This window comes from Eriocheir sinensis, chromosome 35 (genome assembly GCF_024679095.1).
Source record: "Eriocheir sinensis breed Jianghai 21 chromosome 35, ASM2467909v1, whole genome shotgun sequence".
NCBI classification, from domain to species: Eukaryota; Metazoa; Arthropoda; class Malacostraca; order Decapoda; family Varunidae; genus Eriocheir; species Eriocheir sinensis.
In genome coordinates this window covers 9,975,006-9,998,728 of record NC_066543.1, presented here as the reverse complement: position 1 = coordinate 9,998,728, position 23,723 = coordinate 9,975,006, and the positions used below count along the sequence as shown (strand labels likewise).

The window sequence follows — 23,723 nt, the reverse complement described above, 5'->3', positions numbered from 1 at the left end:
ATTCGTGTTTCTCTATCGTTCTTTTTACTATCTATCTATCTATCTATCTGTCTATCTATCTATCTATCTATCTTTATCTATCTCTGTTTATCGGTCGTTTTGCTATCTATAAATCTATCTATCCCTGTTTCTCTATCGTTATTTTTACTATCTATCTATCTACATCTATCTGTCTCTGTTTATCGGTCTTCCTATCTATCAATCTATCTATCACCGTCTATCGGCCTGTTTGTCCGTCGTTCCCTGCGTCACGAACCATCACTCGGCAAAGATCGGGTTCGCAGATGAAAAATAAATTGCCGGTGTTGAGATGAGCTTTGGAAGGTTAATTAGTTCCCAGCGAGGCCAGGTAATGAGATAATAAGGTGACATAAGCCCCCTACCTGTCCCCTCTGATACTCTCTCTCTCTCTCTCTCTCTCTCTCTCTCTCTCTCTCTCTCTCTCTCTCTCTCTCTCTCTCTCTCTCTCTCTCTCTCTCTCTCTCTCTCTCTCTCTCTCTCTCTCTCTCTCTCTCTCTCTCTCTCTCTCTCTCTCTCTCTCACATCTGATTTTTTTTTCTTTCATTCTCAACACTCTACTTTTTGTTTTCCTCTTCCTCTCCCTCTTCCACTTCTCCTTTTCCCTCCCCCCTTTTCTTCCTCTCCGTCTTTTCCCTTCTTTCTCTTTCTTCTCCTGCACCTTTTCTTTTTTCCTGCGGCTTTCTTACTCGTCTCCTCCACCCTTTCTCTTTCTCCACTCCTTACCTCTCTTTCCCTTCACTTTCCTACATGCACGTATCCTTCTATTTCTCTCCAATCTTCTATTTTTCCTTATTTCTCCTTCACTTTCTCTCTCTCTCTTCATACGTCGTCATACCTTTATCTTTCTTCACCGTCCTTGTTTCCTTCACTTTCACTTTCTCCTCCTTTCTTACCTCTCTCCTCCTTCCCAATAATCCCATTCTTATCTTAGTCTTCCTTCCTCCCTCCCTCGTCTACCCCTCCTTCCCTCTCCTTCCCCTCCCTCCCCTCCCTCCCTTTACATAACCTGCTTTCCTCTCCTCCCTCTTCCTCTCTCTCCTTCCCCTCTCTCCCTTTCCTTCTCCTCACCCTCTCTCCTTCCCCTCTCCTCCCTCCTCTCTCTCCCTCTCCTTCCTCTCACCATCTCTCCTTCCCCTTCCTCTCTCCTCTCCATCCCTCCCACCATCTCCTCCCTATGCCTCCCTCTCTCCTCCCCCTCTCCCTCACTGACACGGCACCAGCTCTTGATTTGTTGTGTCCTCGTGGTTCATGTGTTCTGATTCTTGTCCTTAATACACGAACACCTTCACTTCATTAGACTATACATTGATTACGCTAAAAAAGAAAGTAGTGTTTATTTTTTCGGGTTAGTTTCTTATACAATCTTTATACATGTTTTTTCTTCAATATTTAGATTCGATAGAAAAGCATGGATGGACATATGCCTTCTGAGACCTTTTCTTATTGTTACCTTTCAATCATAAACCGATAAGATGATTACGAGAAAAGAAAAGTGATATATTTTAGATCTTCTAGGACATATATCTTCTTTAGTTTTATTACAAAATTATGTAAAGACTAAATACACGGATGCTGCCCTTTGAAATTGCGTTGCGAAATGAAACATATATCTTTGATAATATCTAAATTACTTCTATCATATATTTATTCGTCTATATTTTTTTCAGGACGTGGGAAAATTAATTGCCAGCCGATCGTCCGTCCCAGAGGAGTGGTAAGGTAAGGAAGCTGTGCGTTGCTGTTTGTCTGTTTATCCGTCCATCTTATCTGATTACTTGCTTGTGTGTGTCTGTCTGCATTGTATCTACCAAGGGAAAGTCTGCCAAGCGTCTCAACCTCACCCGATTAGAAAACAACAACAACTAACCTACCTCAGCCTAAGATATATTCGCCTGAGATTTTTAAGCGTAGCATTGCTTAGTTAACAATAATGTGGCTGATATGACTCTTTGGACCCGTTTTTCAAGGCGTGGTTAGTTTGTGTTGATGATTTTTTTATACCACTTTTCACGACTTGAGTTAATAATATACTGACTTCACTGTGAAAATCAAACACTTCTAACTCCGTCCCAAAAATGAACGTATAAAGAGAAATTAGCCACATAACATACACATTCGACGTATATATAAGGTCAAATTAACCACATAAAATACACATCCGACGTTGGGAGAATGTGATAATTGACTTCTGCATAGCTTAGTGTCAATCATCTGTGTAAAGAATGTATCAGTGTCTATCAGTCGTTTCGCTCCAAAAAGAAGAGAAAAAGATGAACGCGTGAAACTTTTGATTGGTGAGTGAGAATGTTCATGACTTTTGTGTGTCGGTAATACAGGCTTTGTGGTGCAGTGACCGAGATTAGGGCTTAGTGTGAGGGCTTAGAGCGGACATGCACTATCTCGGCTTGACGCTGAAATTAGTAACGACGCGTATCCAGATTTGTTTTTGTGTAGGTTGTGCGCTTTTTAATGTTAATCTTTCTGTCAGTCTTTTTTGTGTGTGTCTGTGTGTGCGTGTGCGTGCGTGCGTGTGTGTGTGTGGGGGGGGGGGGAGGGGGTAATGCCTGATTCTCTCTCTCTCTCTCTCTCTCTCTCTCTCTCTCTCTCTCTCTCTCTCTCTCTCTCTCTCTCTCTCTCTCTCTCTCTCTCTCTCTCTCGTCATCCATCCTATACAGTCGATATAAATTTTGAATCCTTTCTCATCACAGTCTCGTTAACGAATAAAAGAAAGTAAAGAAAGAAAAGAAAGAAAAAGAAGTGAAATAATAAGGCGCTCTTGTCCGCCTCCCTTTAACCTCATTATGACGCGTCTCCTCCGCGAGATGAAGGTAGATGCTAATGGCTGCCCTGGGACTGTGTTGTCATCATTATCGCCGTCATTATCATTATTATTATTGTCTTCATTACTGTCGCTTTGTTGCTGCTTCTCCCCTTCCACCTCTTCCACCCCCTCCTCCTCTTTCTCCTCTTCCTATTCTTTTTTTTTATCTTTTCCTCTCCCTACTCCTCCTCTTCTCTTCCTCTTTCTCCTCGTCGTCGTCGGCCTCCTCCTCCTCCTCCTCCTCCTCCTCCTCCTCCTCCTCCTCCTCCTCCTCCTCCTCCTCCTCCTCCTTTAACGTCAGTATTCAACACAAACTCATCGATAATCCATCATGGATACCAAACTATCGGAAGGCTAACTTCAACCTAGGCCGTGAATTGCTATTTGGAACCATATCAACGTCTGCCTCAGTTTTAGAATAATCGATGACACTTGGGACGTCTTCAGATGCTTTCCATAAAGAGAGGCCTTGTCCGCCCTCGTATGGAGTATACATCTCGTGTGTGTGGGGAGGGACTCCACACACACAGCTCTGTTAGACAGAGTGGAGTCAAAGGCTCTTCGTCTCATCAACTTTCCCAATCTTAATAGCAGTCTTCTACTTCTTAAATTCAGCCGCAAAGCACTATAAAAAAAGCATATAACAAAGCCAACACTACCCTCGGGTTTTTGCGAGGAACTTAGTGTGTAAGACGCCGGAAGTAATGTTATTCTTATATAACTCAATGGTACGACCTTACCTCAAGTTTGCAGAGCAGTTCTGGGCCCCTAATTACAGAAAAGACATTGAATTATTAGAGAGCATTCAGCGACGCGCTACGAAGATGATTCCACCCTTAACCAGTTGACTGCTATAGGAATGGAACAAAAAGTGCCTGCTACAATTCAATGAAAAAAATACAAAGTCGTACACCTTGGGAGGGGATATCCAGCACACCAATACCACATGGGAAACACTCCACTATCCACCGCAGAGGCAGAGAAAGACATGTTACCAGGCCACCAGTGAAAGCCAATCCGTTCCAGTCGCAGCGGACCTGCCGTAGGAAGAACGACTCAGGCGACTGAACCTCTCTTCGCTGGAAAATATGACTCTTACGAGGAGATGTGATTCAGGTCTTCAAGTACCTAAAGAATTTAAGTATCGTTGTCGACTCCAAGTTTTTTGATCCACAAACCAACTCAAGAACTAGAAACAACGGCCTACCCATTCAAGCGAAGCGATACAATACAGACATTGTTAGGAGTTTCTTCTCCCACCATTGAAACAACCTCCCTGTTGAAGTAGTAAGTGCAGAAACCATCAACTCCTTTAAAAATCGCATTGACTGTTACTTAGTGACGGTAGGAGTAAACTGAACGTATGCAGCGGAGTTTTTTGAACTGCTCTGCAGGAACAAAGTGACGGCCAGGGAGATCATGTCACTAGGCAACTTCGAAATGTGAGCCAATAGGCTTCCTGTTGTATATCTTTCCATTCCATGTTTCCATTTTACAAGTGGTTATAACAACACGAAAAAATGTACTAATAGTTTAAGATAACGATCAAAACCACAGTCGTAGGCCGTGTGTCAGGTCAAGAGGCAGGTGTGAGATGCCAGTGACCAGCAACAGTCAGTCATGTGCAGCTGTCAGTGACGAGCCAAACTTGTGTGTTTTTATTTCCTTTAGAATATTAGTAAGCTTTCCAAATCACTGCAACGTTATGTAAATGATAGTAAAGAAGCAGTATATATTGTTATAACAAACATTTGCCAACATTCGCCTAAACAGTGATGTGTTCAGTGCCATCACATACAGCTGCCATCACAAGTTAAGCGCGCGCCGCGTGGAGCACCACCGTCGCCCCGGTTACAGGTTTCCCATAAGGTAATTTACGACATGCCGAATGATCTGATTAAAGGCAGCCTCGTTTTGAGCCAAAAACTTTCTGTTACTTGCCTGAACATGTTTCATCCTCTTCCTTCTCCTTATCACCATTAGCAGTGACTTGAGACAAGCAAAACACTAAAAAAATATTATAACAAACCAATACCTGCTCGGTTTCACAGCGAGGAACTTCGAGTTCAAGACGGCAGAAGTAATGTTATCATTGTATAATTCAATGGTAAGGTCTCACCTCGAATATGCGGAACAGTTTTGGTCCCCTTATTACAGGAAGGACATTGAATTACTGGAGAGAGTTCAGCAACGCGCTCCGAAAATGATTTCCCACTCAAGGGCTCCACGGAATGAAGATCAACTCAGGCTACTAAATCTCTTTACGTCGCTCACTCTAAATTCTTTCAGTTCCAAATCAACACATGAACTAGAGATAACGGTCTACCAATTTAAGCTACACACACTGGCAGGAGTTTCTTCTCAAGCCGAGTCATCCGCCATTGGAACACTTCCTTCAGAATTTGCAGGTGAGAAATACCATCGCCTCATTTAAGAATCGGATGGACCGTTATTTCGTTGCGTCAGGAGTAAACCGAATAGGAAGCGCCTTCATCTGCTGTGCAGGCACGAAGTGACTCTCGAGCAGATTAAATCACTAGAGTGCGACCTCGTAATGAGTCAATAGGCTTTCCATTGCCTGCATTTCCATGTTTCCTCCTTCTCCTCCTCCTCCTCCTCCTCCTCCTCCTCCTCCTCCTCCTCCTCCTCCTCCTCCTTTTCCTCCTTCTCCTCCTCCTCCTCCTCCTCCTCCTCCTCTTCTAACTGACTGTCTGACGATGAAAAGTTACCGCTTCCAGAACTAGTTAGTGAGAGAGAGAGAGAGAGAGAGAGAGAGAGAGAGAGAGAGAGAGAGAGAGAGAGAGAGAGAGAGAGAGAGAGAGAGAGAGAGAGAGAGAGAGAGAGAACGATTATCACAGCACATTACTCGGATGACAAAAAACATAATAATATAATTTGTTCGTCTTGTGTTGCGTAATGACCCAATGTAACACACACACACACACACACACACACACACACACACACACACACACACACACACACACACACACACCAAAATAGTATCTCTCAACCTTCCTGAACTTCTCGCCTTTTCTATTGCCTGCATTTTTACATCCACTCATAGTTTCAGAGTACTGGTTATTTTTCCTCCCTTATTCGAGTACTAAATGGAAAGCTGCGTACAAACTGGCGAACATACCCGATCTTTCTCTTCTCGCTGCCATCCCTTCCCTTCCACGACCCTCTCTCTTCACCCTCACGACTCATTAGGCCTCCCTTGTAATGGGGTCAAGAGCTCTAGTCATCTAGTTGTACAGAAGTGGAGACCCATTGAGTAGTCCAGCGTAACCCTTAAAAGTATGTCGAAAAAACTCTATTTCTCTTCCTTTTCTCTTTTTTTTTCTCTTCTTCTCTCTTCTCTTCTCTTCTCTTTTCTTATCTTTTCTTCTCTTCTCTTTTCTTCTCTCCTCTTCTCTTCTCTTCTCTTCTCCTCTCTTATCTTTTATCCTTTTCTTTACTATGTAGATTTCTTCCTTAGGCACCTTGAAGAACCTCCCTCTACTTTCCTCTCTTTTCTTCTCTTTTCTTCTCTTCTTTTCACTACTCATACTTGATTTTGTATTCTCTCTTACACGCCTTGAAGAACCTCCCCTCTGCTCTTCACTTCTCTTCTCTTCTTTCCTCTTCTCTGCCTCCCTAACTTCATTGAACAGTCTTCTCTTATGTACCTTGAAACACCTCCCTTGATTGCACTAAACATATTTTCGCTTCACCTCCCCATTTTCTGCTGCTGGCGGGTCGTCGTCGGAGGGGGCACCTTGACAAACCTCCCCTACACGACTGCCTACTTCTTTCATCTTCGCTTCGCCTCTCGTTCTCAGTTGCTGGGCTGGTCGCTAGAGGAGGGCGGGGGGAGGGTAGGGAGGGTGACACGTCTGGTTAATTACGTGAAGGATGGAGGTGTCAATTAACATGAAAGAGGCAGCATTAAAAAAAAGCTTCGAGTTAATGATGGAGAGTGGAAATTTTTTGACTATACGCGAGCTCCAGCGACGCGAAGGACGTTTCTTTGCCGCTGTCTGTTACTTTGTGTGTCTGGGTGTCTGTCTGTGTCTGGTTGTTTGTTTCAATGTCTGTCTGTTTTTCTGTCTCCTCTCGTCTCCCCTTACCAATAAGTCGGACTTCTTCCCTTCATGTCTGTCAGCTGTCTCATTATACCACTAAAGTAATACACACACACCTCTTCCCGTCCCGTCCCGTCCCTTCCCTTCCCTTCCCGTCCCTTCCCTTCCCTTCCCTTCCCTTCCCATCCCTTCCCTTCCCTCCCCTCCCCTCCTCTTCCCTTCCCTTCCCTTTCCTTCCCTTCCCTTCCCTTCCCTTCCCTCCCCTTCCCTTCTCTTTCTTTCCCTTCTCTTCCCTTCCCATCCCTTCCCTTCCCTTCCCTTCCCTTCCCTTCCCTTCCCTTCCCTTCATATTCCTTTCCTGCTCAACTCGTATCCCATCCTTTCCCTTCCGTTCCCTTAGCTTCCCTTCCCCTCCCTTCCCTTCCCTTTTCTTCCATTCTCTTCCCTTTCCTTTTCACCTTCCCTTTCTTTTTCATTATCTTTCCTTCCCTTCCCCTCCCTAACGGTTACGTGTTACTTCCCTTCCCTTCATTGCCTTCATTCATCACTTTCTTAATTATCACGTGACCTTTCCCTTCATTTCCCTTCCCTATTGGTCATATGTCCCTTCTCATTCATTCCCTTCCCAACTCTGAAGTGTACACGCCATCATTATCTTCCTCTGCGCATATGTTGTTGTTGTTGTTGTTGTTGTTGTTGTTGTTGCTCCACTTTTGATATATATGTTCTTAATTTTCCTATTTCTTCTTCGTTTTCTTCTTCTGCTTTTTCTGCTAAGTCGTGATCTCGGCAGCTGGAGGTGTATATAGGCGTGCCGGGTCGACGGAAGAGGAGGAGGAGGAGGACGACTACGACTAATTATCCCCTTCACTTACTCCGTAATTAAGAGACTAATTATAGCCTTGCTGTGCGACCTTTAAGGTGTGTGGTCTTTTTCGTCTCTCTCTCTCTCTCTCTCTCTCTCTCTCTCTCTCTCTCTCTCTCTCTCTCTCTCTCTCTCTCTCTCTCTCTCTCTCTCTCTTTCTGTGTGTGTGTGTGTGTGTGTGTGTGTGTGTGTGTGTGAGAGAGAGAGAGAGAGAGAGAGAGAGAGAGAGAGAGAGAAGTGGCTCATATAGCAGTGTTCAGATGATGGGGTGAAGGAGTGATAGATGAGGCAGGGAGGAAGGGAGGGTGGGAGGAAGGAAGGGAATATAAGGAAACAGATATGAGGGAGGGGGTAAAGGATGAAGGGCGGGAAGGAACCAGAGGGAGTTAAGTAGGAAATCAAGAAGGAAGGAAGGGAGAGAAAGTGGCGGAGAGAAAGAGACGAGGAACTGACAAGGGGAGAAGAAAAGGAAGAAAAGAATAGTGATGATGATGATGATGATGAAGAAGGAACAGAGATAGGAAGGAAGAAAGGGAGCGAGGGAGAAAATTGAGGAGGAGAAAAATGTAATGGTGAAGGAAGAAGAATTTATGAAGGAAGGGAAACCGGAGGAGGTAAGGAGGAGGACAATTTTGGAGAGAAAAGTAAGAGATGAAGAAGAGAGGGAAAGAAGGAGAAAAAGATAAAGTGAGGGATATAAGGATGAAAGGAAGGAATGAAGCAAAAAAAGGTGGGTAGAAAGAAGGAAGAGAAAGAACGAAAAGGGGAATGGATGGAAGAAAAAAGGGGTTAAAAGGAATAATTTAATGAAGGGAGGAAGAGATGGAGGGACAGAAAGATAGATGGAGGGAAGGATGAAGGAGAGAGAAGGAGGGAGGAAAAGGTAGAGATGTTAAGGTAAAGAAGGAGGGAGGAAGAAAGGATAATAAATAGGTGATAGCGAGGGAAGGAAAAATGGAAGAAAAGGGAGGAAGAAAAAGATGAGGGAAGGAAGAAAAAGGGAAGAAGGAAAAAATGAAGAAAAAAGGAAAAAGGAAAAAAAGGAAGAAAGGGAAGAGAAAAAAGGTAAAAAGAAAAAAAAAGAAAAAAATGATAAAGAAAAATACGAAAGATAAAGAAAAAAAGGAGACAAGAAGGAAGAAAAAGGAAGAAAGGAAAAAGGAAGATAAGTAGGAAGTCGGAAAAAATGGCAAGGGATATGTAGTGATGAGGAAGGAAGGAGGGAGGGAGGAAAGGGCGTGCAAAGAGGAGTGCAAAAGAGGAGGAAGATGGGAGGGAGAGAGGAGGGAGGGAGGAAAGCAGGAAGTGAGGGAGAGTGGAGGAGGGAAAAATACAGGTGAAAGGAAATGAGTGTCAACATAATTTCCTTCGAGAAGCAATTATTTTCCCTTTGATAGAAAACTGAGTGACGCAAAATGAAGAAGGAGGAGGAGGAGGAGGAGGAGGAGGAGGAGGAGGATATGAATAGTAGAAAAGAAAGATACGTAACAAAAATAACAGCCGTAGAGGAGGAAGGAACTGGAAAAGGAGATCGTGAAAGAAGAACATGGACAAGAACAGCAACAAAAAATAAACGGAGGAGGAGGAGGAGGAGGAGGAGGAGGAGGAGGATAAAAAAGAAAAAGGTGAAGGAGGGCATGAAGGAGCCATACATAAAATGAAGACATAAAGATATTACGAGGGACAAAAGTATGACACGGCATTTTATTTCTCTATATTTTTTCCCTTCCGGACTACCACCCACCCCCCTACTCTCTCTCTCTCTCTCTCTCTCTCTCTCTCTCTCTCTCTCTCTCTCTCTCTCTCTCTCTCTCTCTCTCTCTCTCTCTCTCTCTCTCTCTCTCTCTCTCCCCCCCCCCTTGACGCGTGGGACAGATTAGTCTAATATCTCTGTTTACTGATCTGGGCCTCCAATGCGAGATGACGTCACCGAGAGGGGGAGAGAGGTGAAGCCTGGGAGAGGGGAGGACGCAGTGGGAGGGGCAGGAGGGGGGTGTAAACTAAAAGAGGAAGAGAGGGGAAGGCTAGGAAGGGTAGGGCAGTGCGGGGCGGTACAGCAAAGGGGGGCATAGTTGGAGAGGGGAAGAGAGGGGCAGCCTGGAGAGGGGCGTGGTCAGGGTCGGCACAGGAAGGAGGGTAAATAAGGAAGGGGCGGAGTGACGTTAAGAGGGCCGTAGAAGAGGAGGGTAAAGCTATGCTGGAGGGCGTTTTAGTGGAAGGAAGGGGGAGGGGAGGGGAGGGGCGGGGAGGAAAGGCAAGAGTAGGGTTTGAAGGACATTAAAAAGGCGGTGATGAAGGAACGGAAAAAGATGAGAGGGAAGAGAGGAAAGAGAAGGAAAAGTCGGGCAGGGCAGGGATGGGAAGGAGGGTTGGAGGGGAGAATGAGGGGGGGGGGATTGATGGGATATAGGGGTGAGAGAGAGAGAGAGAGTTCGATAGTCACTCACTACCACCACTAACCCCCCACCCCCCCACCTCCCCACCCCCACTATCTCCCGAACACTCACTCGTTCCGTGGAAAAAAAGTGGAAAAAATACAATGTCAGCATTTTATTAATCCTGAAAAAATATACGGATGAATTTATTTTTATTCCATTTATTTCAGTGTATATGGCTTTCACACACACACACACACACACACACACACACACACACACACACACACACACACACTCTATGGTGAATATGATACCGAACTTAGCAGCGAATCCGATAAAGAAGTGACTGTGGAAAGCAATTCGTTAATCGGCATAGAATTAATATTACGATCGACTCTGTGTTCTGCGGTGAGAGAAAACACTCGCCACGAACTCAAAGGTCCAGGAGAGCAATCTTGGAGGAGAGCAAATTCTGTTCAGAGGCAACGCGTAAAAGAGCGTTTAATTCGCCTTTGTTTGTGTGTCGCTACTTTTTCCTTTTAATTTGCGTGGCGAGTACCATCGAAAGACAATAATTACGTTGATTGACTCTTTGAAATATCTTGTCAAGGGGGACGGAATTACGGCGGAGGAGACGAAGTTAAGCGCTGAGGCAACGCGCAAACAAAATATCGTTGTCTTTTTTACAGCGAGATGGGCTGTTCAAGGGTAAAGAACAAAAAACAAGAAAAAAAGCCCGCTGGACATTCCTCCGAACAAAAGAAAAACGAACGAAAGGCCAGGGGAAAGGTCTACTTCGACTCTGTATCTAATGTTTCCCTCTAAGTGTCCCGGGTACTATCGGAAGACAAAAATAATGCTGATAGACTCTTTCCAATATTTTGTCAACGGAGGCGTCAAAAGCAACTCAGCCGAACATCCCCTGAGACCCACGTGCTGCCGAAGGGAATCACATGACTTGGACGCCACAGCAAACGGCCTAATACCCCATAATATGAAACTTTTATCCGGGATGCATCATACGAGCCTTAGCCCTCTCTCGATTCGGATTTGGAAGAGCACAATACTTTTTACCGGTTGGGGCTGCACACTCTCCCGGGGCCAGACACATCAAGGTTGATCTGACAGACAGGCATGAAAAAGGGGTTGGGGGGCCTTGGGGGGGCTGGGGTAGAGGTCAACAAAGCCCCAGGGTGACGGTCGGCTGTCCCTGATGTATGAATGTGCGTTGTATGACTGCTCGGTGCATGATGGTGTAGTTGTTGGTTGTTTATAGTGGGGTTGATTGTGTATGATTGATTTTTGCTTGACGTTTGGTTATGCGCATGTTGGTTAAAGGAATGTTGGTTGTATGCGTGTTGTTTGTATGGCTGTTTGTTGTATAGTAATATGTATGGCTCTTCGTTGTATGGCTGTTTGAGGTATGGTTGTATGAATGTTGGTTGTATGTGGGCTGTTAGTATGGCTATTTGTTGTATAGTTGTATGTGTTTGTTTTATGAATATTGGTTGTATGTGTGTGTTTTTAGAATGGCTGTTTGTTGTATGGTTGTATGTCTAGGTTGTATTTCTTTTTCTGGTATGGTCTTAAGGTGTGTTTTTTCTGACTCGGAGGATCTTCTTTCTACCACTGTTGTTTGTTTGCCCTTCACGCTGTCTCCATTACTATTAAAAAGAAAGATTGTGAGATGGGCAGCAAAAGGACTTCATTTCTTCTGGAGATGACGGTGCATGGAAGAAATGGCAGGAGAACATGATCAAGTAAGCGCAACATCCTTTGGTATAATCTGTCACACCAGCTTCCACGGGCATTATACACACATACATACATACATACATACATGCATACATACTTACATAGACATTATACATATGCACAACAACACCCTTATCCATCAATACACACGCCCCCACTCCCATACACCTATACTTACACCCACTCAACCTTCCCCCAGATATCACATGCACACGTTGGAGTATAATCACAACACTCCTCTTGGATCAGTTCAATGGCAGGCTCTCAATACGAAGCTGAATGCGCGCCTACACACACGCACACACACACACACACACACACACACACATACATACACGTAAACTTGCATATAAACACCAAAAAACGAGACACACACACGTTCGCTCTCTCTTTGTGTGTGTGTGTGTGTGTGTGTGTGTGTGTGTGTGTGTGTGGACGGGCAGTCAAGGATGTATTTTCCCGGAGATGAGGTGAAGGAGGCCTTAGAAATAGGATTAGGGATTATTAACTCCGGATTTATGAGCAGCAAAGGCGATTGTGTCGGGGAGATTGGAGACATTGAGGAGGAAAGAGGAGGAGGAGGAGGAGGAGGAGGAGGAGGAAGGAAAAGAGGTAAAGGAGAGGGAGGGAGAAAAGAGAGAGGCAGGTGGAATAAAGAATGTGGGGAAGAGGAAAAGAGAAAAAGTGAAAGGGGATAAGAGAGAGAGGGGTGAGAGTTGGGTGCTGCATAGATATAGGTAGGGTGTGTTTGGGATGTTTCTGAGGTGTATTTCGGAATAGGAGTAGGAGTAGGCCGTGTAGAGTGTAGCGAGTGTAGCGACTCGGCTGAGCGGATCAAGATACACAAACCCGAGAGTCTTCGTTTCTAAGGTTTATCTTGTGGTACAAATATTCAGTCTCCTCTTGTGTGTGTGTGTGTGTGTGTGAGAGAGAGAAAGAGAGAGAGAGAGAGAGAGAGAGAGAGAGAGAGAGAGAGAGAGAGAGAGAGAGAGAGAGAGAGAGAGAGAGAGAGAGAGAAATATCCCCGAGGAGGAGGAAGAGGAGGAGGAGGACGGGATATAAAAGTTTTTGTAATCATTCAATTTCAATAGTTTAATTAAGTTTGAAGCGTTGTGAAAGAGCATTATACAACGGCGAGGGTGTTATGAGGGAGGAGTCTGTATTATATAATGTTTTTTTAGGTCCCCGGCAACACTCAACCTGATCCTTGTTTGCTGCGTCATTTTTCTCCTCCCTTTAGAACGAAACGCCAGCAACAATACGTTTAAAGGGCAAGTCCACTCTTTTCTCACAGGCCTTTATATATATGAAAATACTTTTTTTTCTGCAGCAAACGAAGCTGACCAAAAAAAAGCCCGGAGCACTCTAATTTTTAAGAACATTATTGCTAAAGGTGCCAATAGAGTAATTATTCAAGGTTTAAATAACTACAGGAACAGTGATTAGTTGTTCTTTTTGTTTATTATTTGCTTATTGCCCTTGAGCTGTTTCCTGTACTGCAAAATTGTTAAAAAAAAAAATATTATAAAACAGTAGAAAGGAGCGTTGACTCTTTTACGTATGTTTCTATATTATAATGAACGTTGCCTGGGTAAGGGAAGCACATGTATAACATAAAAAAATAAGACGAGATTAAAAAAAGTAATTTTAAGAAATAAATATAGTAAGAACGACACAAAGTAAAATATAAGGAAAATACAAAAAGGAAAAAATAGTCAATCAAGAGAAAAAAATATAAATAGGCCTAAAGGAAGAAAAATTAAGTAGTCTGGAGTGGCCAGACGCGATGATTGAAACCGATGCTAGATGTTTTGAAGGTCGCAGATTTTAATCATCGACTCGAAGACCTGAATGGAACAAGTTTAAACTAAAAAAAATAATAATAATAATAATAATATTACATGTCATAACCTGCGACGGTGGAACGCTGGAACAGGAAAGTCTAAGGCGTTTACAGTCTCTCGTATACGTCCTTTTTTATTCTTTCCCCTTGTTGCTTGCATCTCACCGTGTCAACAAAAAAATTCCCATCTGATTCATTTCTCTCTTTCTCTCTCTCTCTCTCTCTCTCTCTCTCTCTCTCTCTCTCTCTCTCTCTCTCTCTCTCTCTCTCTCTCTCTCTCTCTCTCTCTCTCTCTCTCTCTCTCTCTCTCTCTCTCTCACACACACACACACACACACACACACACATTTGTTTGTCATCGTTGGAGGCTGTTGGCGGGGCTTCCTTTTGCTCTCTCGGAAAAATTAATGTCTCGTGGCTGTTGGCTGTGCGTGGGTATCTCCTTTTATGTCTGTCTGTTTCTCCATCATATTTCACTTTTCTCTATATTCTCGTTTTTTACTCATATTTTTTTTTTTTGTCATCGCCACATTTCTTTGTTAACTTTCGTATTAGGTGTTCTGAGGAAAAGGAGGAAAACAAATGAGGAAAAAGATAAATACACACACACACGCACAAAAAAAAGTTACGTACATAGTAATACGGGTCCCGCACACTGTATTCCCGTTTTAATATAATACGTGCGCCATGATGCTGGTGATGTAATTTGTAGTAGATATTTTTTTTTTAGCTCGTGAGGATTCGAACCCGGGGTCATTCGCCCACATACACGGTTTCCTTTTGTAGGCCATCCTTCCTTTTAGACCAGTTCGAACATTATCCGTGTACCAGACCCCGACCCCTGCGAGCTTTCTACGAATCAATAAAACACGTTAAAAGCCACATCCAACATATTTGTCTTCTCTTAGTGATAGTATGGCGCAATTATACCGAGGAAGAAGTAATTGTGAGGAAAGCATGTGAATTCAACGAAGAAAATAAATGGAAGGGATATATGTAATTAGGGGTGCAAAGGGTTGGAAAGTTTTCGGAAAAATGGATCATCCCAAGGAAAGATTCCGTGAATTCTCAAGACCTGGGAGTTTTGGAAATTTTCGGAAAATTTCAACTTTTTCACGTGTATTTGTAGTAATAAACAAACCAATTTTTGTTAATATAACTATCAATTAAAAAAGTTTTAAGCAACAAAAAATTATTTCCAATAGATTCGGTTAAGTTTAAGGAAATTCCAAACACATGATATCCAGACTCCTATAGCATAAATTAACAAAGAAAGCCTTCACTGTGTTATTTAGAAAGTCTCATTTAGTAAGGAAGCATATATGAATTTTCAGAGTCAAGATCTACAGTAACTGTGTGGGGTATGGTTAGGTTAGGTTAGGATAAGTTTAGGTTATCTTCAAACACATGATAGCCAGCAACTTATGGTATAAAATAACTAAGAATGGCTTCACTTTGTTGTATAGAAAGTCTCATTAGTAAGGATGCATATATGAATTTTCTGAGTCAAGAGGTATAGTAACTGTTTAGGGTTTTGTCAGGTTAGGTTAGGTTAGGTTAAGTTTAGGGTATCTCCAAACACATGGTTGCCAGCACTGTATAGTATTAATCAACAAAGAATGACGTTACTTTGTTGTATGGTAAGTCTCATTTGGAAGGAAGCTTTTATGAATTTTCTGAGTGAAGACCTATAGTAACTGTCAGCTTAAGTTGGCTAAGTTAAGGGTATCTTCAAATGCATGATAACCAGCACCTTATGGTACATATTAACAAAGAATGACCTCACTTTGTTATATAGAAAGTCTCATTAGTACGGCAGCTTATATGAATTTTCTGAGTCAAGACCTATAGTAGATGCCTGGGATTTTGTTAGGTTAGGTTAGATTAACCGGAGGGCTGCATGAGCCTCTATAGGCGTCACTTAAACTATCCTGCCTGCGCCATAACCGGGCTAAGAAACAATCACTAACATACCACTAAAAGTGAAGTCTAAAGAGACAACAATAACCTCAGCCTCAAAAGAAGAAGAAAAAAAAGCCCAAAGGCGCCATAGCTAAACGTAAAATTTCTCAATTCTGAAAGTTCCCGAAAATTCACAAAAAGCCCATGAAAAGTTTCCCAATTAAAAATTCCCGGGAATTTTACAACTCTAATTGTGAAATTCAGTGAAGATATAAAACAATTAAGATTATTCCGTTGTTTGTTTGAGTTGGTAATTAGTGCCGTGTCTGTAACGGAGAACTTAGAATACGGGCGTCTGTTCCCAGGAGACCAACACGAACCCTCCGAGCCAGCGATGCTCCAGCTCTGGCTAAGGATACAAACTTACTGGAACACTTGAGCGGCATCCTCGTCTTGGCAAAGCCCTAGGACCGGTGGCTGGCTTAGAGGAACAAATAAGCATAAATCGGAGAATAAAATAACTGTAAAAAGAAAGACGTCTGAACAACTCATCCAGAAAAGTTGTCCCACAGAAGAATAATTGTTTAGACTTAAGGGGATGAAAAGGTGATAGCGGCGAAGCGTGCATGTCAGATGAAAAAGAGACTGGATAAGTTAATATATGTAGACTGGGCGTTGGGAATGTACCTCAGACCTCTCATTCTACAACTAAGTAATCACCCCCCCCCAAACACACACACACACACACACACACACACACACACACACACACACACACACACACACACACACACACACACACACACACACAACTACACACACATATTCCACATCGCTGCCAGTTCTGCTTTCCAAAGTTGGCCCACTAAATACTCGGTTTAGTCGCCGAAGCTTCACAGTTCAAGCAACCTCGGCATCTCACCCATCGAAAGTTTGAGAATAACACACACACATACACATACACACACACACACACACACACACACACACACACACACACACACACACACACACACATTACAAACCGAGAAGTCCTTGTTTCTTATCTCGGGCTGAGTGAAGACGTAAGGGTAGACTCTTTTAATCCGTCCCACTCACTGTCCACCCAGCAGTGAATGGGTGCCAGGTGTCAGTCGAGGGTTGTGTGGGTGAGAGGTCTCTGACGCACCCAAAGATCCGTCGCCCATTCGGAGAGGGTACTGGCTGGCGATTACGGGTCTAGCACGTGTTCAGACCATGGTGCATTGTACACTCCTGCATACGGACTCAAACATCATACGTGCAAGTCATTAAAATTCTGACAGCCAATCATGTCCCTGCCAATTACTGCCGTGTGTGTGTGTGTGTGTGTGTGTGTGTGTGTGTGTGTGTGTGTGTGTGTGTGTGTTTTATGGTGGGCTATATCAAAGTTCTGTCTGGTTTATCGAATTGGAGTGTGTTTGGAGAATCCTCCCGCAATTCATTATGACCTCCCTCCCTCCCCCTCCCATGCACTCGCTCTCTCTCTCTCTCTCTCTCTCTCTCTCTCTCTCTCTCTCTCTCTCTCTCTCTCTCTCTCTCTCTCTCTCTCTCTCTCTCTCTCTCTCTCTCTCTCTCTCTCTCTCTCTCTCTCTCTCTCTCTCTCTCTCTCTCACACACACACACACACACACATTACCTGCCGGATAAATACTACTTACTGTGAATTATGACCCGCAGTCTTCCGTACTTAGTGTGTGTGTGTGTGTGTGTGCGAGAGAGAGAGAGAGAGAGAGAGAGAGAGAGAGAGAGAGAGAGAGAGAGAGAGAGAGAGAGAGAGAGAGAGAGAGAGAGAGTACTCGTGTGGGCAGCAACAACGAAAACAAAAACATAACTAACGCACGTGCATATAGATAAGCGGAAGCGTCTTTCACTCGAGATCAAATCATTAAGTCAGAAGGAGTCGTATGTCTCCCCCTGACGAAAGCTGAAGTCTGCTCAGATTAATGAAGTTGTTTCCGTTCACGATAATACTGAAGTACGCTCGTGGGGGAGGAAGTGAGATCATGCAATTTTAAAGTTGGTTCCTGACTTCATAGGATCTTTTCTGAGCTTGTTTAATACTCTGGTGAACTGCCAAGTGCTTTTTTTACAACAAAGGAGACAGCTCAAGGGCACCGAAAAAAGGAAACAATAATAAAAAAGCCCGCTACTCGCTGCTTCCAAAAAGAATCCAAAGAGGTGGCCGAAAGAGAGGTCAATTACGGGAGGAATATTTAGTCTCCGCTGTATGCACATATGAGAGAACAGATAGCATAAGTCTGTTATCAACGAGGGAAGATGAGACAGGTATTACAAAGAACACGAAGAATAAAATAACTGTAAAAAGAAAGACGTGTGGTGTACGAATGTTTAGTCATTTATGAATTTCAACTTGCTGCTGTAGGGTGTAAAATGATTTCGGGAGCCATTTATACTACTGGCAGTGGGTGTAACGTATAAAAAATATCCAATGTTTTGCAAATATCGGAAAACTACTGTGGGATGTAGGAACACACGTAGCTACTGTAAATCTATTTATCTTCCATTTTTCTTTATTTATATCTAATCTGTGAGAGCTAGTTGGCTGTGGATGATATGAAAACAGAAAACAGAATGCTCGCTTTAGTCTGTTCCTGGCAGGCCTTCATGATTTTTTTCTCTTCTCTTTCGCTGTCTGATAATTTTACGGCTGTTCTGGATAGACATAGACGTAGGAGGGCATCACGTGGCATCAAGAGGATGAGGAATTAAAGCCTGGTGTCACGGGGGCTGTCCAGTGTTGTTCCAGTGGCCTCGTGTGGGCTTTGAGCTGCCTGGCGTTGGAGGGGTCGGGCTGGCTGCGTTTTAAGGGGATAGAATGTTGCTGGTGGTGTTGTTGCTATTATTGGACTGTGTGTGTGTGTGTGTGTGTGTGTGTGTGTGTGTGTGTGTGTGTGTGTGTGTGTGTGTGTGTGTGCGTGCGTGCGTGTGTGTTGTTATTGAGTTCACGCATCGTTTCGTAGGTGTTGATGGGTAATTAGTAATGAGGTAAACCGTGGACTGTTGATATTGTCGCTGATATTGCTGTTGTTCTTATTGTTGTTGTTGTTGTTGGTAGTGGTGTGTGTGGGGGGGGGGGGGGGTTGTTGACAAGAAATGGATGGATTCACCGACGCTACTTCTCTGCCTTCCTCTCTTTCTTCATACCCCGAAATCTCTTCTCTCCTCACCCCTACTTTTCCCTATCCTCCTCTTCCTACTCCTTCTCTAGCCACACCGTCTCTTCCTAACCATCCTTTCCTTGCTTCACTCCGCTCCTTGTCTTGCACCTTCCTTCTTTCCCTTTCTCTTTTCTGCCACTTCTTTACTTTCCCTCCTCCTCACCCTGACTCTCCTTGCTCTTCCTTCTCACCCTTGCTTTCCTCTCCTTTGCATACCTTCTTTCCATTCCTCGCCTTGCTTTGCTCTTCTCGTCTCCACTGCCTCTCCTCTTCTTCACCTTCCTCCTTTCATCTCCTCACCCTGCTTACTCTTTTCTTTGTTCCCTCTCCCTCGCTTCCCCGTCGCCTTCTCTCCCACTTTTTCCCCCGCCGCTCAAGGGACAGATCCCCGACATGAAGGCCACACACGCAGGAGAGCACTTAGTCCCTCACTCGCCGCTGTAAATATTGTAAACTGGGAATGTAGTCATGACGCGCTTGCTCCTGCTGAATATTTGTAGCCGAGGGAGGGAGGGGGGACGCGGTAGGTGGGTGGTTGGGGAGGTGGATGGTTGGGTGGGGAGGTGGATGGTTGGGTGGAAAGGTGGAGGGATGGGTGTGGTGAGCAAGTTGTTGTTGTTGTTGTTTTTATTGTTTTTGTTGTTGTTGTTGTTGTTGTTTTTCAGAATAGTATTGCGTTTTGTTCTTGTCTTTGTTTTATTTTTTTTTCTCCTAATTCCATCGTGTATTGTTTGGCTTCGTTCAAAGTAGTTAAGCTAGAGGTAGAGGTGTTGGAAAAAGAGGTAAAGAAGAAGAGAAGTGAAAGAAAAAAATCCAGACGAACAAGAACAAAACAAAACAACCGAAAAGAAGCGAAGAAAAAACAAACAAAAAAAAAAAAACAAGAAAGTGCGGAGACGTGACTGAGAAACGGTGACATGACATTGAGAGAGCAAGGTTGCATCTCATTTATCCTCTTTTCGCCTCACTGTAAGACCATAAGCCTGCCTCCCTGTGCGTGTGTGGAATGCGTAAATGAATGCGTGTAGGTGTGTGCGTGTAGGTGTCTGTATGTGGGTGTGAACGTAGGTGACGATACAGAGTGCGGCGATGTCTCCTTTTACACCCTCGTCTGAAATCCCGCCTACAACTCCCGCATTCTAATTACCATCGTTATTTTGCTTTGCCGCCGAGGAATAGGAATAGGAATAGGAATAGGAATAAGAGGAGGAGGAGGAGGAAGAGGAGCCGTGTCATGGGTGGGGTTGGTGTGCTTGCTCTCCCCTTTAACGTGTTAGATTCTGCAACGCGACTTTGTCTGTTAGTTATTCCGTGACTCAAATGGCTTTATAATTGTCCTCATCGTTACTGTAAAGCACGCGTCGAGCCGGGGACGTTCTGGTGCGTGTGTGTGTGTGCGTGTTTGTATTTGTGTATGTGTGAATGTGAATGTGAGTATGTGTGCGTGTATATGTGTGGTGGTGGGGGTTAGTTTTCGCATACCTACTGTAGAAACCGAGATGTCCCAGGTTCGATTCCCGGGAGACGGCATGAGAAAAGAGAGTAGGAGGAGAAGGAATAGGGGGAATTAATCAAAAGACAGGAGAATCGGAACCAAGAACAAGAGGAACAGAAGGAGGGGGATAAAGAAGACGGGAGAATGAGGGAGCTTCTTGACTTACGAAACGGGAAGAAATAAAATTGAAGGGGAATATGAAATGAACTGCGTTAGGCAAAGAAGAAGGAAGAGGAGGAGGAGGAAGAGGGAGAAGAGGAGGAAGAGAAAGAGAAAGAGGAAGAGAAAGAGAAAGAGGAGAAAGAGGAAGAGAAGGAAGAGGAGGAAGAGGAGGAAGAGGAAGAGGAGGAAGAGGAAGAGGAGGAGGAGGATAAATATTAATGTCCATGCTGAAAGAGTTCATCGCATAATGTTTCGCTTCACAGAGAGGGAGATCGGTAATGGGTGGTAATACACTCTCTCTCTCTCTCTCTCTCTCTCTCTCTCTCTCTCTCTCTCTCTCTCTCTCTCTCTCTCTCTCTCTCTCTCTCTCTCTCTCTCTCTCTCTCTCTCTCTCTCTCTCTCTCTCTCTCTCTCTCTCTCTCTCTCTCTCTCTCTCTCTCTCTCTCTCTCTCTCTCTCTCTCTCTCTCTCTCTCTCTCTCTCTCTCTCTCTCTCTCTCTCTCTCTCTCTCTCTCTCTCTCTCTCTCTCTCTCTCTCTCTCTCTCTCTCTCTCTCTCTCTCTCTCTCTCTCTCTCTCTCTCTCTCTCTCTCTCTCTCTCTCTCTCTCTCTCTCTCTCTCTCTCTCTCTCTCTCTCTCTCTCTCTCTCTCTCTCTCTTCTCTCTCTCTCTCTCTCTCTCTCTCTCTCTCTCTCTCCTCCTCCTCCTCCTCCTCTCTCTCTCTCTCTCTCTCTCTCTCTCTCTCTCTCTCTCTCTCTCTTCTCTCTCTTCTCTCTCTCTCTCTCTCTCTCTCTCTCTCTCTCTCACTCTCTCTCTCTCTCTCTCTCTCTCTCTCTCTCTCTTCTCTCTTCCTCTTCGTCTTCCTCCTTCTCGTCCCTGTGTTATCTGATACGAGGGAGAGATTCGAGGAGGGGTAATTAAGCTTCTGTATTTAGGGAGCGAACTTCATATCGTACTTGTGAAAAAAAAATAGAAAAAAGAAAAATAAGTGATCTAATATTCCTCCGCGGACCATATAAAAAAAACTAACATCTGTCTTCCCGTGTGTTAAGATCAGTGAATTAAAGGTTTTGTTGCAGTGTTCAGAAACCGACGTCCATTAATCTTCTTTTTATCGGAGAGAGAGGAATTGCGGAATATAATGAACGTGTTTTTTTGTGGGTTTATTAAATTGTCTTCTTTTTCATGTGTTGTTTGATTTGTGATCTTGAAGGATAATGATGACGATAGATGGGTGAATAGATGGGTGGATGAGAAAGGTTGGAACGTGGATGTGGATGGGAGTTAGTGTGGGCGGCAAGTGGCAAATGGTGCGGCGGTGGGAGAGTTAGTGTGGGTGGGTGGGTGGTGTGGAGAGATGCGATATTTAATGTGGATGGCAGGTGGAGGTGGTATGACGCTGGGATTGAGTGGTAAAGTTAGTGTTAGTGGAAGGTGTGAAAACGTGTGAGGGTGGATGTGGATGAGTTGTGTAGTGTGGAATGGTGTGTGGATTTGGGATTGAGTGGTAAAGCTAAGTGTTAGTGGAAGGTGTGAAAACGTGTGAGGGTGGATGTGAATGAGTCGGGTAGTGTGGAATATTGTGTGGATTTGGGACTGAGTGGTAAAGTTAGTGTTAGTGGAAGATGTGAAAAGGTGTGAGGGTGGATGTGGATGAGTTGGGTAGTGTGGAATGGTGTGTGGATTGGTTGCTTTTGTGGTTGTTCTTGCTCTCTTCACTATTTAGGTCATCAGTTCATTCAATATTTGTGACTGATTAATAGTACTGTTGTCACCCTACACTTACTCTCCCTCCATGTGTGTTAATATTCGCACCATCATAATTATATTCTTTAGTCATTGCCAGACCAGACCCGTGACTGTATAGCTAACGGAACAAAAACAGTCTCTGGTATCCCTTTCAGAATAATTAAATCGCACGTATAATTTACCAAAAGAGTATTGACTTAGGGGCAGTAAATACAAGAGGAGTGATGGCCGCGTTGGCTCGGTGCTGTTCACTGAGCAGAACGGTTTCGTTGTTTTATAAAATGAGGTAAATGAATATATAACGCAAAGACTTTTTAATGGATGCCTATAAATGTCACGCACAGTAAAGATGATGGATGACTACCGTGTGTTGGTAGTTCATATTAAAAAAAAAGTTAAACAAATGATCACTGGTCCTGTAAATTTAACAGTATTTAAAAAATCCTGAATCTCTTTTGATGAATGGCCTAAAATAAAAGCAGAATATATGTTGCAGAGGCGCCATTCGATGAGGAAAGCGTGCCAGCTGTCTGTAAATATTTGGAGAGATAGATAACAGTGATTAAGATCTGTAAATTAAACTCTGAAAAGAATTAGGAAAAAGACTTTAGATGAAGCACCGATTAATTTCACGTATAATAAAGGGCGGGAAAGTTTTAATTTTGTCGAGAGTAATGTTTTAGTTTATAAAAACGAGGCACATAATTGAATAATCATGATTATAAATTTATTGTTATTGAAGACTCACCGAAAGACTCTTGATGGATGGTCTGCACATGTTGTAACTCGTTATAAAAGCCGCGCTTCATGAAATGAATGTTTATAGAAACGAGAAAATACAATTCAATGAATTGGTAAATAAACGCGATGAAAATAATACAGAGAAAAACTTTTCATGAACGAATTACATGTTCACCGTAAAATGAAGGCCGTGATATGTAAGCATTGGAAAGGGGAAAGTATATGTTTATAAGAAATATATTGTAATAAATTTTAAATAATTACCTCTTTACGTTAATCATTATGATGCAGCTCTGACTAAGGGTCATAAATATTTTCCCTCCCATAAGAAGAATATTAATGAAGAATATAAAAACAGGCAGTTAAGTAAATAATCATTCGGTCTGTAAATTAAACGTTATAAAATGAGTTTCATTCCAGTACCACAAAAAAAGGAGTCATTTACTTATTAAAGAGAGGAAGATTGTGAGAGACAATAATTTTGCAGTATATAAAATATAGTTTTATGAAAAATAAAAAAAGTAGGGAAAATCATACAGTCCCCGGTTTGTGTGTGTGTGTGTGTGTGTGTGTGTGTGTGTGTGTGTGTGTGTGTGTGTTTGTTTGTTTGTTTGCTAGTCTGTGTCAGCAACACCAGCAATAACTAGCTACTACTACGAATACCCATAGCTACTACTACTATTATTATTATTACTACTATTACTACTACTACTACTACTACTACTACT

At 43.4% G+C, this 23,723-nt stretch overlaps 1 long non-coding RNA gene across 1 annotated transcript in view; it reads left to right on the top strand.

Annotated features, from left to right (window-relative positions):
• LOC127007577 (uncharacterized) overlaps window positions 1–23,723 on the top strand; it is a 42,925-nt gene that overhangs the window by 15,958 nt on the left and 3,244 nt on the right. The window contains exon 2 of the long non-coding RNA XR_007760294.1: window positions 1,689–1,740. This is a non-coding gene — a long non-coding RNA (uncharacterized LOC127007577). The remainder of the gene's footprint in view (window positions 1–1,688; window positions 1,741–23,723) is intronic.